This window comes from Electrona antarctica (genome assembly GCF_951216825.1).
Source record: "Electrona antarctica genome assembly, chromosome: 11".
Classification (NCBI taxonomy): domain Eukaryota; kingdom Metazoa; phylum Chordata; class Actinopteri; order Myctophiformes; family Myctophidae; genus Electrona; species Electrona antarctica.
Genome location: NC_136792.1, coordinates 41,891,689 through 41,908,321, shown reverse-complemented (window position 1 = coordinate 41,908,321; position 16,633 = coordinate 41,891,689). Strand labels below are relative to the sequence as shown.

The 16,633-nt window shown below is 41.2% G+C and overlaps 1 protein-coding gene across 7 annotated transcripts in view; it reads left to right on the top strand.

Annotated features, from left to right (window-relative positions):
- The first annotated feature begins 1,824 nt into the window (after positions 1–1,824).
- The window catches only part of gdpd5b (glycerophosphodiester phosphodiesterase domain containing 5b), a 120,158-nt gene continuing 105,349 nt past the window's right edge, over positions 1,825–16,633 (top strand). For 6 of the 7 annotated variants that reach the window (XM_079513987.1, XM_079513985.1, XM_079513983.1 and 3 more), the window contains exon 1: positions 1,825–2,245. The gene's annotated coding sequence lies outside the window, so the exon portion shown is untranslated. Of the gene's footprint in view, positions 2,251–16,633 lie in introns of all 7 variants that reach the window. The other variant, XM_079513984.1, reaches the window with a different exon arrangement.

Genomic DNA, 16,633 nt, shown 5'->3' with positions numbered 1-16,633 from the left:
AGTGGTCCTTTATTATGAAAAAAATGCCTCAAATCATGAACGCAGCGTCAAATTGCCATGAAACTTTGCACTCACATTCCCACTAGGCAAGAAATGTCACTACTATGCCATCGGCAGCCATTTTTCAACACTGGAGTCGCAGGGATGTGCTCAACTCTTCTTCTTGTTAGTGGTGTTCGGTGGCTGTGACCAAAAACATTAAAGGTTTTTGAAATTTTATTGGGAAAGACAATATGATCTAGTTCCCCCCAGTTTCAGGACACTCAAGGGAAAAAAATGCTTTTTTCTACGCAGCCACTACTCTGTGGAATGCACTCCCTCCAGCCCTGAAATCCTTAAATTCTCTTGCAAGATCCCGGGCGGCTGGCGTAGCCGTATGGGCACCCTGGCTGGTAATCCAGTCTGGCAGTGTGCCGCGGGTTCGACTCCCGATCCCGACGGCCTTTACTGCATGTCACCCCCCCATCTCTCTCCCCATTTCCTGTCAGCCTACTGTCTATCTCTCTAAAAAATATAAAATAAAGGCGAAAGCCACAAACAAATATCTTTAAAAAAAAATCTCTTGCTAGATTTAGGAAAGACCTTAAATCATGGCTCCATCTGCACACTAACTGGTTATAGCTTCCGACCCTGGATAGCCCTTATCTCCCATGCTTTGGACTCTTCTCTTAAGGTACCTCGATCTTGTCCCATGCGTATAGCTCCCAGCCTTATATATAAGGATTATTTGTTTCATGGTTGTTTTGTTTGTCCAGTCATGTTTGTGTATAGTTTCATGTTACAAGGTGGGCCACAATGGAAACAAGCGAAGGCTTTTTTTGTGTATATTTGGCCATTTGGTGTTTTTTTTAAATGATGTCATTTTCTGTAAATTTTCTTAAACTGCCAATAAAGTATTCTATCTATCTATCTATCTATCTATCTATCTATCTATCTATCTATCTATCTATCTATCTATCTATCTATCTATCTATCTAAAGATACCAAACTGCAACGAGTGCATTCATTATTGAAATAACTGCAACAAGTGCATTATTGAAATAACTAAAGATATTGTGAGCCAAACAGCAGTTAGTTACTTTGATTTGTGTATTGGTGTAATGTGTATTTCAGCCAAATGGGGCAATACACTATCATAAATCAGTGAGCTACGTGTCTGTAGCATTTAATTGTCAAAAGCAGGATTACAGGATAAATACAAAATTCTCTTGAGGGCAGTTTTTACAGATGAAAGGAGTACTGCTGATGACATACAAGTTTTCTTGTGATGAGTGCATTGTGAGTTCTTGTGACAAAACGCAATGCTGTTTAATAAGATGTCTTGTGGATAATGTCAATAGGCTGAGGTCACAATCTTTGACCTTTGGACAAAATCATGTAAGCCTACAGAACATGTGACACTTGTATTGAATAGCATCAAATGTATTGGATAAATATGATAGGGAAGGTTCAAGGTCAGGATGTAAACTTCCAAAAGGAAAAAGGTCAAAATGATCGAAATTACATTTTAGGAAAATGTTGCATCAACCGCATTGCCATGTGCGTGGAAAGAAGACATAGGCCTCCTATCATTCAGATATTATTCAGATGTTATTACCGTATCAGGTAATCACAAACCAAAACTGTAAATTTATGAAAAAAGTGAGTTGGCACGCGTGTGTGTGTGTGTGTGTGTGTGTGTGTGTGTGTGTGTGCGTGCGCGTGTCGTGTTGACAGGTCTCGTGGCGCTGTGCTGACTGTATTTGTCCCGTAGCTTGGTGACGCTCTCACACTGTACAAGAGGACAGGCGAACTCCTCCCACTAGTCTTCCGACTGAATGACTCGCCCGGGTGTTCACACACAGAGCTCACACACACCCACGGCATGCTGGCTTTACAGGGACAGTGCTCAAGCGGACGTAAAAACATTTTGGGACTACTAAAGTGAACAACATCAACATGACACAGAACAATTAGATCAAAGCTGCTGGCTGCAGGCTTTTCATAATTTACTAAAAGAGAGAAACCGTATCAAGTCCACTCGTCCTTGACGGGACGGGGTCTCTTTTGTTTTCGTTGTAGGGGCTGTTTTGGCTCAGCGTTTTGTCACTACGTTTCCAGACCACCCACCTATTACCTTTACGGTCCAGTTTTGTCGCTTGGGGGCAATAATTTGTCTGGAGGGGGACTTCTGAGGAGAGGAACACAACTTCACGGCGAAACGGGACCCAGCGTTGGAAGAAATATAAGTGGAAGCTTCGGACAGGTGAGGTGAGTGTTATGGATGTGGATCTATTGGATACCTTATAGTTACTTTATAGATAATAGCAGGACGTAAACTAGAGTAGTCTATTTGTGTGTTTTTACGTTTGTATAACAATGTCTGTGTTGTTGCAGCCATTAGGCTAAAGCGTATTTGTCCATTTAGTAGGCTCACGTTACTTCTCTCTCTCAGGTCTCGTGTAACGTTACAGGCTCAAGAAAAAAATAAAACAGTCGGCAGACACGCCCATGATGTTTGTGGACCTTGGCTTTTCAGGCGTCCCCTTTTGTGGACATTGGTTTAATTTGCATACATTATTTTACTATCTCCCAGACTCCCACGTGTCCTGTGCCTCTTTATCATATCAGAATGAATGGCGTTTGATTCATCATTCATCAGTCTGCCTTTGAACTCCTAGTAGTAACCTACACAGCTATAGGTGCTGAATCAGTGTGGGTGGGTTTCCTTTCCCCCACATAATAGCCCACTGGATATGCATTTGATGATGGAAATTTTGTGTGCTCATGTGCACCACCACCACTCATGGGTCTAATCCCCATGGATTAGGATTTTCATGAATTAATAACGCCACTGGATTTTTATTCACTTTACCCACCATGGTTGTGCCTCTGGGAATTTAACAGTTCCTTCCCATTTCCTAGAGCAGTGGCTTTCAACCCTTTTCATATCAAGGCCCATTATTTATTTGGAATTTAACCACCATTTGATGACATTTAGTCTCTCAGTCCTAAAATTAAAGGATATTTCGTTGTTGTTAATATAATATTTTGTCCACTATCCATGCTGTATTGATGTTGTACCATTTAGGAGAGATAACGGGCAAACTTTGATCAAAATAACAATTCTTCTACATTCTCTAATTGTGTAGACTTCTGGTAAATTAGGTAATGCAGATGTTTAACAATAATGTAACTCTTGAGAGTGTAAAATGAAACCAAATGGTTTCATTTTACACTCTCAATTTAAGAGTTAAATATCTATAAGGGTCCATTTGGTTATAACTCCACCATTTAGCTGGGGACCACCTGGAACCCCCCTCAAAGACCACTGTCCTAGAGGCTGGGAGGTGGTTATAGGAAGTGGTGGAATAGCTATATCCTTTTATTTTCATGGTTATTTAAAAAGTGACAAGTCAGAAATTGCATCTACTCAGAACATTCCTTGTATGAATCCCCATATAAACAATGATCACATCTGTCATTTAACACAGAAAGTGCAGAGGCCAAGTTGTACACTTCCATTTTACAGTAGTATAGGCTACTATTAGTGGAACACATCTATTTTAATTATTTGGCTAGTTAACAACTTTCAACCTGCCCTGTTCCTATTTCAAGCATGACATAGGAGAAAATACCAGCTCTACAGTAGATTGGCTATTTTCACCACACATCATTGTATGATGGCATTTAATAGAGATTATGGGGTTAAGCCATTTGCCACTCATTCCTAGCAATGTATGAGTGATTTGGTAACAAACATATACAAGTAAATGTATTTTTGCGTTTGGTAGAGTTTCAGTGTTTTTTCTATTTATTTCGTTTTTTATTTTTACGCAGTGGAAATAAAAGACATTATCTGACTACTTTGCCACTTGTCTTTGACAATGCTATAGAGCAAGAGGAGGATATGAACATCTTCATCAAGTGCACTGTCTGCAAAGTCCAGAGGGTTAATTAAAGGGATATTTCACTTTAAAAACATAGGCTTTATGAATAGGTTGGTTGGCCATCATTGGCTATGAGACGAGAACAACAGTTTTTCTTTAATATTTTTTGTTTATCAAAGCCTTACTTTGGGGTTTCTTAAGAAAGCCTTACTTAAGAAACCCCAATGTTCTGAACTGGGTAAGACGGCTTTTTATTACTACGCCCCTCACATGTGGAACTGTCTACAATCAGTTTTAAAACTGAAGAATTTCATTTCACTTTAAAAGGCTTGTAAGGAATACTTTGAGATCTAGCTGTACTTGTTCATTCTGAAATGTATATTATCTTGTAATATATTTGTGTTTAAATTGTATGCTGTTTACTGTAATCAGGGTGTCATTGGAAAAGAGAACTGGCTCTGAAAATAAAAGGTAATTTTATCATCTATTCTGGCTTTTGTGAGCACCACAGACAGTATTTATGTTGCTTGATTCAGTATTTAGATATTTGATATTCATTTTAGAAATGCACTCTGTCGAGGTGCCAAACTGCCAACTTGCGCCTTGCACACAATAGGCTATACATGGCCTACTTGTGCGCAAGCAGAGCGCGCAAGTACTGCTACTAAGTACTAACCAATGTCTGTTACAACTATTACTATTACTTTAGACCCGTTATAGACCTTTACCAACCAACGTACCTTAGTTATGTCACCAACGTAACACCAACATCAACAGCCAATAAGGGACCACCATTCTTACCCCAAATGGTGCATTTATATAGCACTGAGGGGCAGCAGTGGCCGAACGGTTTGCGGAGCAGTCTTGTTATCGGAAGGTCGCCAGTTCGAATCCCCAGACCGGCATGTTAAAATTACCACCGCTGAAGTGCCCTTGAGCAAGGCATTGAACCCCTACCATGAAATGTTCTATGAGCAGGGTCTGGCTGTAAACAAGCATCTCGAGCTTAGTCCATTCACCCTGGGTAAACAAAGAACTTTGCTTTGCTTACCTTTATCCAAGGCGATCACCAAACGTACCTTTGTTACATCATCAAGAATGGTGGTTCCCTATTGGCCGACGGATTACAGTACTTGCACGCTCTGCTTGCGCAAGTAATTACGTCACCATCAACAGCCAATTAGGGACCACCGAGGACAGGCCTACATACCATACATACGCAGCCGACCAAAGTACTTGCGCGCTCTGCTTGCGCAAGTAACAGGCGCACCTCACGTATTAGGAGGGCAGTATCAGTCACAAGAAGATGTGTGTATTCGTTGAATCTATCATGGTTAAAATGGAGGTTGAAGTTACAATGGGTTTGTATAGGAAGGGGGCGGGGCAGCTGAAATGAATAAAATATCTAAATACTGAATCAAGCAACTTAAAAACTGTCTGGGGTGTTCACAAAGGCCTGAGTAGATGATAAAATGACCAAAAGTCTTTTTTTAAAGTGAAATATGCCTTTAACTCGGAAAATGGAAATTGACCGATTAAAGAAAGGAAGAGAAAGAAAGTAAAAACATGTTATGCTGTTGTTACTTAGGTTTGAACTTGAAGTGAAACATTTTGAAGATAGCAAGAATGTACATAAAGAAAGAGTATAATTCAAATGTGACGAGAAGTGACTGGTCTGATCAAGATGTTGATACAATGTTTAATTATAAATTTAAGACAGGTCACAATCTGGCCTTTGGGAACGTTTTATTAGTAGAGAGCTATATTTGTTTCACAGTGGGACATGATTGACTTGAACTGGGAAGAATTCAGTGGAATGCACCTGTGTCCACAAGACTAATCCCAGATTACTGGCCAGTTTTCACACACACACACACACACACACACACACGCACACACGCACACACCGTTGAGATTACCTGGGTTTACCCCGAGTCGGCTCATTCTGTCAATTACTCGCTCTCAAAGGCACCAGAGAATCTCGGCCAGCCTACGACTACTGTTTTACGTAGGCTGTCAGAGATCGTTAAGTGCCTGCGAGGGTGAGCGCTGAGGGCACACAATGTGATTACAAATATTTTCACGTCCTCACACTAGAACGACGATTCATGTTAAATATCAGTTGCTCTTAGTTAAAGTCTGTGCTCAGATCATTTTGTGGTATTAAACAGGTTGATTTACTTTTGCCTACACTTCACTCGTCTTATGCATCATGCATGAGTGACTACAATTTTCACAACGACATTTAGTAGTCAAGTGCTTCTGCGAAGGGCCGCGTGCCAGTATCTACATCTTGCATTAACATCTTGTATTGATGTTTTTGGTATTTTCCAGGCTTTGTGCTTTGTCCAAGAATATTAAGCCTATATCTGCCTTAGGTATACTGTAAGTACTCCTCAGGGGAATAAGTAACTGACTGAATAATATGCTCTTATTCCTCATGCCAGATTGTTGTTGTCAGCGAGTGCTTACGAGAGAGACAAATGTCTACAGCTGTGAAATCGGCCCTCTTGCATGTAGGATCACCATTAACGCAAATGAGAGGCCACAGCATGATAGAATTATCCCAAATAACACATGGGTCCGGAAGACTGACTGTCAGGAATGGTCTGTTATTATTTCCTGTCCCGTGGGAGTGAAGTTGAAGTGTCTCGCTCTCGCTCTTTTCCCATACTAAAGCACCCATCTACCATGCCCACCACCGGTAAGAACACCGGACCCGTATCCTCCCCACAATGAGTAACATGAGTTCAAGAAGTGTGCCAAACCACGCCACTGTATCTACCATTAGCAGACAAATAACACAGAGGGGGGTCTACTCTGAACCACTGCAAGTCAACACTAGTAATTGGAACATAATATTTTCATTTCAGTTATTTAACCCATTTAGGCCTGACGTCGAAATAAAAAAAACGTTCGCTCTGAAAGAATATATATTCAAAGATGTGTGCCGCATTTTCACGATTTTTCAAAAATAGCAGACCTACAATCTCGTAGCGCGCCACTCGGTGGCGCGCTATGAGCTTGTAGATCTGCTATTTTTCAATAGCTAAAGTATAACATAATGCTTAGTTAAAACACCAAAAGGGGTTCCCGCCCAAAATAGGTTAACCTAGCAGTAGAAGATAACATACGTTAATATGTGTGCAAGATATGCACGCATATTTTGGGCTAGTAGCAGATGCTTTCATGATCCTCCTCAGTGATGTACCGTAATTGGAATCAGAATAAGTTAGTCAAGTACCAAGCCAGGTCAAATCTATCAAAATAAAATATTCGGACACACAACAAAAATCCCACATAATTAATAATGTACTGTCCCTTCCCATTGTGCGTGAAGCTGAACTTTCCTCTTCTAGCCTGGATTTGAACGCCAGTCTCCCGTACAAGTGCTGACATTTTTACCACTGAGCTACAGCCTGCCTGCTTGCTCAGGGGAGAAATATAATTTTGACTTTCTGGTTAAAATGCGTGTCAAGGATGCTTTAGAAGAAGATGGATCATTGACGAAGATCTGTGAGGTTGTTGTGAAGCAGTAAACTCAGTGGTGTGGCTTTCTCTCTCAAGATTTCAACCATAGCGTATAGAGTCGTTTTCTCACATAATCGCCTAAATTATTCTAACTGTAAAACCGCTTCAAGGAAAATAATGCAATGTGTAGGTAATTGAAGTTGAGAAGAACTTGTCAAAGAACTTGTCTCAGAACGTCTCAACATACCTGCAAATCAGCCGGTTGCTTTATAAAGGGAAAGCACTTGCAGATGAACATTGAACACAGATTGAGTGACTGACTATACTCTTCTATCAGACCAGAGGCCAAGTTGAATTTGGTGGTCCATCCAGCAGGGGAGAGGACTGGAGCTACACTCCTCCAACAAGGAGGAGTGTAGCTCTGGCTGTGGCGTTCATCGGATAGGTCCAGAGATCATGTGTACCGATTTTTGTGAGATTTGCACAAAAGATGTAGGTGGAAGGGCAAAAAGTGTGTTTTGAAGAAAATTCGAAATGACGGAAAATCTATCCCTACGGTTCAAGAGTTATAAGGCGAAATGTAAAGTTGGCTGTTATAGTGCCACCATGAGTCCGACTGATGTAATTATTCATTACATTAATTTTAATAATTATTATGAACCTCCCCTCCAAGTGTTGTAACTGTAGCTCAGACGGTATGTAAGTGGATGGGAATATTTAATTCACTAATAAATTCGTTATTAATTTATAATTTGGTAAATTGGAAAAAGGGCTTCGTTAAGACCTCCATATTATTATGGTCAATGCCTGTGTGAAAAGTGGGTGCGATTGGTGCAGGCAGTGAGGAGCTACGACAGTGATTCTGACACACATCAGACATTCATTCAGACAGACATTGAGTTAATTATAGTATGATTATAATATGATATGATATGATATAGTATGATGATATGATATGATATGATGATATGATGATATGATTTGATAACCTTACAATTTGTATTGCACATCATACAGTCCTATAACTTTGACCAACACATTTTTATATACCCCCACCCAAAAAAACAAACAAACAAACAAACAAACAAACAAACAAAAAAAAACATTTTCAAATACTTGTGCACAGTGCACCTCTCTGTCTTGAATAGAGCAATAGGAAATACGCTCTTATGAACATGTTGCCTTTGTTATTCGGGAACTTGAGCACGCTTCAAAGTCAAGCATTCAGACAAAGTAGTAGGCTGTGCTCCTTTCTGATAGTAGGTAACAGTACCTCCCTTGCTCTCTAGAATGAGGTGCTTGTGTTCCTTTCCTTCTGGAAGGAAAGGGCAGTGAGTGTGGGATATTCCCACCATACTGCACCATCAAAGCCACAGTCGGGTCAGTGTCCAGACTGTCCACAATTATCAACCAATCTACCAGCTATATACCTTGTTTTGCTGCAGTTGAAAATGTTCTAGACTATTTCTTCCCCACCAAAGGCAACAATAATGAATTGTAATCGTGTATCAAGGTATAGTAGGGATGCACACGCAGATCTGACACACCAAAGGTCCGACATGCGGAAACAACGGTCGGACATGCAGTCGAACATGTGCTGCTCCCGTGCTTGTGGTTTGAAATATCGGACAGATCCGTCTTGAAGACATGACTATAGAGATACTGTGTAACGATTTGCGGGACTACTCCAGACAGCGCGTCCGTCCGTCCGTCCGTCCGTCTGTTCGTTTTGTATGCTGCGGCTTCGTACACACATAAAGAACAACTGTGCTGTGCTCTGCCTGTGTTTCATGGCCGCCCCAATGCTTTTCCAATGGAAGTCACGTGGTTTGACCAAACACTTGTGTTTGATTGCCCCCCCCCTCCCCCCATCACACACAACTGTTTGGTCAAACCACGTGACTTCCATTGGAAAAGCATTGAGGCGGCCATAAAACACGGACAGCACAGAGCATGTTCGTCTGATATGTGTGTACGAAGCCTGCCAGTAAAGTAGACCAAAGTTACCTCCTTTTTTCACATTTTTAATGTCTTTAGGGCTTGGATTGGGCTAGCTGAAACCCCAAAGTCATACGTCAGATACAGATCTGCTGCCACGCCGTTCCCATGTGGACCTCAAGACCCACATGATTAATGAGTTAATATTGGAAGTGTTTTTATCTGACCTCTCTGCTGATGTCTGTGTGTTTACGGTTCCCCTCACAAGGGTAACAGAAAAACAGATTAATGACAGGCAAAGCTGTCTCTCAAAGATATGTGTAAGCCCACTTTCCCACTGATAAAAACATGCTGCTGTGGCCCTGACCTGGCTGGCACAGACAGTGGTCATAGCGCCTCAAACTGAGGACACATCACGCTGGCTGAGCACTGAACTCAGTGTGACATCAGCACATGGTGATGTCAGTGAAGTACCCTTGTCCAGACAGACATGCAGATGGCACCGTGCTAGTGGCTACCAAAATAATATTCGCCCATATTGCTCTCCCGCTTGGCTGTAAAATGCAAAAAGAGCAACGAGTGTGGCTGGGAGAGTGGCGTAGTGTTTTGAAACGTGGTTAGCCAAAAGGAGATGCATTATTGTTATTATTTGTTATTATTTTGATCCTGGCACCCAATCAGTCCTTGAACAAGACACTCAATTCTTACTGTGCACTGCACTGCACTCATTATAAGTCTCAGAGAGTTTCAGTTCAGTGACACAAATGAAAGTGCTGCAAAAAGTACCATCAACGAGGTCCCATTCGTTCACACTATAATAGCCTCCTGCCCCATGTGCCTGAATGCCATGGATGCTTATGTCAGCTGTTTCCTTTCCAAGCCACTGTATCAGCTGCACATAATTAGCAGCCAACATCGGAATGACTTTCCCATATCCCTGCGAGGACATCAGACAGTCTGGATTCTAGCCACAAGCTCCTCTGCCATTGTTTACTAGTTCTGACACAGACAGTGGGAGGGTTTAGGATACACACCATTATACTGTAGGTTGAATTGAGTGGAAGTACACTCAGTATGCACATTGTGGACTGTATCAATGCAATGCTTAGTTCACCCCATTTTAGAATAGCGTTTAGGCATTTACTTTTCTATAGACTGTAGAAGACGGTGAAGCGTGATCAACAATTTAGGTGAAAATTCAAAACAACCCACTGTATGTATGCCCAATGGTCTGTAGTAATATCACCTACTGTATGATATAACTTGGGTTAACGACAGCTGAGACTTTGTTGTACAAAACAATGTTACAAACTCGTTATAGGTGGAGGAAATGTTTGGATGTTTCAAGCGAGCATGATTATTTGTTTGTACCCTCCTCTCCCCAACCACCATCCTTTGCTTCCCACCTGGTCATGTTGTTGGTGTTTATGAGGAACATTTGACCCATATGAAGGAACTTGTTTTGTGTCATACATTTTCCTATGTATGACATGGAAATTCATATAGTCAAACTGTGTGTGTGTGTGTGCGTGTGCGCGTGCGCCTATATATATACACATACACATTCAGTTGTCATCTTACATGATCATGGTGAAAAGATGAGGTTTTTTAAACATTGTATCATGGTTAAAAGATAACATAAGTTGACAAATTAATTCATGAAGAAGTATATTCATTTTTTATTGGATGATGTACAACGACACTCTCACTTCACACGGGTGTGTGATTTTTGTTTTAGATTCGGTCTCTCATGTCTAAAAAAGGGATGCCACAGACATGGTATTTACATGCTTCTGGGTTTTTGTTTTTTAAGAAAAGCTTAATATAGACTAATGGTATGTTCCCAAGTGATCCCGCTCACTTCACAGTCATTTGTGGGCCCTGGACAGTTGGAATGGCAGTGTGGGTGGTAAGGGTAACTGTATCTCAGCTCCACTTGGCTGTGTGTCTATTTTCATTTTGGTTTACTGTGCTCATTAAAAAGCATTATTCTTTAGTGTTAATAATTTGTCCACTACACTACAATACCCAATACATAAGATAACATGATTGGTAAAACTGATGATCACAGTAGCAGAACGTATACTGTAGCTAAGACGCAAAAATACCAATGTTTGATGATTTTTGCACATGGAAATGAAGATCGATTCTGTGTTGGTGTTAGCATTATGTTATGCTTTAGCTATTGAAAAATAGCAGATCTACAAGCTCATAGCGCGCCACTCGGTGGCGCGCTATGAGCTTGTAGATCTGCTATTTTTGAAAAATCGAAGAACGACTGACATAGAAACATAGCTTTTTCAGAAAACTGTCAGGATGTAGAAGACATTTTTAGAATCTGATCTCAGGTCAAAATGGGTTAGAAAGCCGGTGCATTGCTGTGATGATAGGGACGTCATTTCTCTGATTAGTCCAGTGGCTGCTGAATATTACTACCGGCATGAAACAAATGTGCCTTGAGCTGTATATCCATTATCACACCAAACTAGGCTCCTTCCTGGAATATTATATCTTACCAGGACATTTCCCTCATTATTTCTGATTCTGGGAGTCAGGTTCTGCTCTGTAGTCGGATGCTGCTGCCATCATGTCTGGACTCTGGATAGTGTGCCTGGGAAATCACAGACTGTACCGACGTGAGAATGTTAACCCATTTAGGCCTCAAAATTAAAAAAAAGATCTTCTAAATTCTCCAGTTTTCTGAAATAAATATTTTCACGATTTTTCAAAAATAGCAGACCTACAAGCTCGTAGCGCGCCACTCGGTGGCGCGCTATGAGCTTGTAGATCTGCTATTTTTCAATAGCTAAATTATAACACCAAAAGGGGTTCCCGCCCAAAATGGGTTAAGGTGTGAAGCATGTTCAACTGGCACAGTTTTCTGTTGAAATGTGACAAAAATAAACAATCTCACACATTGTTAGGCTCAAGCAATTTTTCATTTATGAGATGATAAGATTTCAACCCCAAAAAATATCAGAACAGTTGTGTTTTAGCTTAGATGACCAATGCAAAGGTTTTTGAAATTATAATGATCTGTATCCAAGGAGCAAATGTTTTATATACATACAATACAAATACATTCCATTTATTTGTGGGCATCTGAAATCATAGGCTTTGATTCAAGCTTCCGACTGTGCTGGCAAGACTCTGTATATACAGTATCTGCCACAGTGTGGTTAGTGTGAAGATTATTGAATGCTGCACACACACATCCTTTGCTCAAACTATTATTAGTTTCCTCCCATTTGTTAAGATGAATAGAAAACACTAGGCAAATTCAGACTGGCAAAGCAACTGAGACTGACAATACATGTTTACCCAACATAGATCATATTTGTTTTGGAACATGTCCAATCATTTGTCTAATATTAACCCATTTTGGGCGGGAACCCCTTTTGGTGTTAGCATCATGTTATGCTTTAGCTATTGAAAAATAGCAGATCTACAAGCTCGGCGCGCTATGAGCTTGTATGTCTGCTATTTTTGAAAAATCGAAGAACGACTGACATAGAAACATAGCTTTTTCAGGAAAAAAAGACATTTTTAGAATCTGATCTCGGGTCAAAATGGGTTAATACTGACAGGCGGCAACTAACAATTGCTTCTAGCAGAGCTATAACAAATGAACAATCTGTGATGCAGAACCCTATTGCCAGACCATATATTTCCTCTTCAAAGTCCATCAGGGTGTCCACTTGTCCAGCTCTTTCCCCTGCTCCACCTGTTTCTGCTCCATGGTCCTTTTTTTCTGGATAGATCCTTGACCTGGAGTAGCACAGTAGCTCAGCATGACATCCAGAAGCCTAAATCTCCCCTGGCCAAGGGGGGGGGATTCCCTCTTGACCTAGTGGTAGATGTTTCGTTTCCCACAAAGGTGACCCGAGTGTGTACCGTGTCACACAATTTGCTCTCCAGGAGTAAATACACCTAGAGAGCAAAATATGCGCTATCAACTATAAAGGGGCAAAGTCCATTTATTCGCCACAATGACGGCCTGCATCCTGTAAGCCAGACTCCATTCCTGGCTGTTTGTGACGAACCCCTTATGTAGCAGGTTGTTTTAACACCTTTCTTTAACCCATTTTGACCTGAGATCAGATTCTAAAAATGTCTTCTACATCCTGACAGTTTTCTGAAAAAGCTATGTTTCTATGTCAGTCGCTCTTCGATTTTTCAAAAATAGCAGACCTACAAGCTCGTAGCGCGCCACTGGCGCGCTATGAGCTTGTAGATCTGCTATTTTTGAATAGCTAAAGCATAACATAATGCTAACACCAAAAGGGGTTCCCGCCCTGGGTTAATAAGGCACTGATCAAAGATAATGTATACTCTATATGGAGAATGTGAACTGGTGGACGTGGTTTTGATTATCATCATGATCATTATGAAAAGATACCTAAAATGTAATGATCTGCACCACCATGAAAGATTGTATTGTAGCTCCCTGCAGATTTCTGTCAAGTTGTTACTTCAACCTGATATCCTTCCTTTTTGTACTTTGCATAATACAGGCTGTCATCCAAACTATTCAGTAATTACCTTTCTTTCAAAAGAGAACAATGTAACCCAGTAGAAGTAGATCTAGGTGCTTGGTGTCACAGATTGTCATTTCCTTCTCATTTTTCCTGGGAACAGTCTACGGTGTCGCTGTATCCAAAATCACTAGTGATTCCGTAATTTTGAAGTGGTTTCCAAATATATCCTAGTGAACTTGTCTTACGTGTGTGCGTGCGTGCGTGCAGTTTTTTTCCCCTGATCGGTTAGTCCCCCACATAGAAGTCCTATAGGGGCCACGGTGGCACAGTTGGTAGTGATGTCGCCTCACAGCTAGAAGGTCCTGGGTTCGATTCCCGCTGGGGACGCTGTGGGCGCTGGCGCCGTGTTTCCTCCTCCGCGTCATCAGTGCCCATACCCGAGGCGGGGGTTGGCGAAAGGGCCTTTCTGTGTGGAGTTTGCATGTTCTCCCCGTGTCCCCTAGGGTAGGTACCCTCACAAAAAACATGCAGTAATCCTGGTCTCTAAACTGCCTCCCCCTGGCCTGATGGAGGGGAAAGGAACTGGTTGGAATAACACCCTGTCAGGTGGAAAGGAGCAACTTGGACACTCGGGCATGAAGGAAGCATGAGTTCAAGTCCGTTGCTCTCCCCATGTCCCCCATATATGGGGACTAGGTTGGCAGAGGGTGTGTAGAGCCCAGGATCACATTAGATAATTGACACGGGTGAAAAATGGGTTACAAAATCGTGGGATAAAAATTATTTAAAAAAAAAGAAGTCCTATAGGGACTAGGAGTAGGGTGTGAGTGAATTATTTGAGACAGTTATTCTCCGCCCTGAACTATCTCTGAAATTACATAAAGTGGTGTTCCAAACGTATGCATCCAGCATTTCGTCACTGTCGCCGGGTGGAAGCCGTATGTCCAAAATTGTTTATTTTTTTATTATTGTTTTAAAAACATTTAAATATAGTGAAAAGCTCAAACTCACTCACAACATATATATTTTAGGCCAATAAAAAAAGACTATATAGTATATACCAAATTTCCCGCTTTAAACAAAAGAAGCCTGTCGGCCGCCGGACTAATTTACATGAATTCAAATGTCTAATTTGCAGCCAGACAACTTTGGATGGAAATGTACTTTGTAGCTAGTAGTACAGTTAAATTTGCATAGCTATTAATTGATTGCTAACTGACCAACATCTGTTGGTTAATTGATTGCCATTGGTGTCTCTTGTCTCAGGTCTATTTAGTGTGCATTATGCATTTGTCATAGTCATTCACACAATGTCATTCACACCCTGATTTCAGATTTGAAGTGGAAACATTGGTGCAATATTAAATGTCACTGCAGTGCTATACTGTAATTGTGTGACTTTGCCCACTTTGTAATTCTTATCAAACCAAAACGATATATTAAATTCACACTGAGTTGAGGTACAGTAACAGTTCCATGGAGACTATTCCATCCTCAGTGATTCATCGGCTGCCCAGATGGTGACATCTAGACTATCCTTCATGACACCTGACCCAGTTTCACCCCTGTTGAGAGTGGACCAATATTCATAACCCAGTTTCACCCCTGTTGAGAGCGGACCAATATTCATAATCCAAATGAGCAGAGCGAATAGATTTCTAGTGTCCAGTTTGTCCACCCTTCATTCATTTGTTAATTTTTTATCATCTGAAATTGAGTGCCACACTAGCTTATACCGTACTGTTCGTCCTTTTATTTGGTGATATTAACGGAAAGCTATTTGGCATTTTGTTAGATCGACATCTGACCCATTTCTTTCTTCTTGATGAGCGGCCCACTTGATGAACATTGAGTGGAAGCAGTCAATTTTGTTTTCCTCCATTAAAGTGTATTTATATAATATATTATGCACACTATGTCAAAAAGACAACCACTTTGGCTGTACAAAAGTGTGTGTGTGTGTGTGCGTGTGTTTGTGTGTGTGCGTGCGTGCGTGCGTGCGTGCACAAGGCAAAGATATCCCCTTCCGTTGCGTCAGATTATGTCAATTGGCTGCAGGTGTTGCAGTGCTGCTTATTATCATTGATAAATTGTTAATTGTGTTACGGCATGCAGGAAATCAAGGTGCCTGCCCTGTATCTTGAGGCTATTCTTGACATGAGGCTACAATAGCATGAGTTTGATCCCAACCAAAGCATTCACAAACTATGCCATGTTTAAGCCATTCTGGGCGGGAACCCCTTTTGGTGTTAGCATTATGTTATGCTTTAGCTATTGAAAAATAGTAGATCTACAAGCTCATAGCGCGCCACCGAGTGGCGCGCTACGAGCTTGTAGGTCTGCTATTTTTGAAAAATCGAAGAACGACTGACATAGAAACATAGTTTTTTCAGAAAACTGTCTGATTTAGAAGACATTTATAGAATCGTACCCAGGTCAAAATAGGTTAAGCTAATTGAGCTTTCATTTTATATTGTGTTTCTTGGACTCCCTTCACAAACTGGACACAGCACCACACTGCTTATAACCGTGGTTCTTCCCAGTGCTGTAGTCTAGGTTTTTGCCAGCTGCTTGAAAAGCGGCTGGACAACATGTTGATCTACCTCTACTAGCGACTGTGGTAGAGACCTTTTCATCATTGGCTGCCTCTAGGCTGCCTCTAAGCCAATGGGAAACGTACCCATAAAGCCCATAGTCTGAACGGCATAAAGCCCATAGTCTGAATGCCGCAACGTGAAGCCATATTGGCTGCATACTCTGAACGCAGCAACGACTTTTGCCAGTAATAATGGCATGATATTTGTTTATTTATTTTCTTGCCATCTACGTTTATATTCGTAGCTAGGCTATTTGGACCTATCTATGCCAGCTACGCGT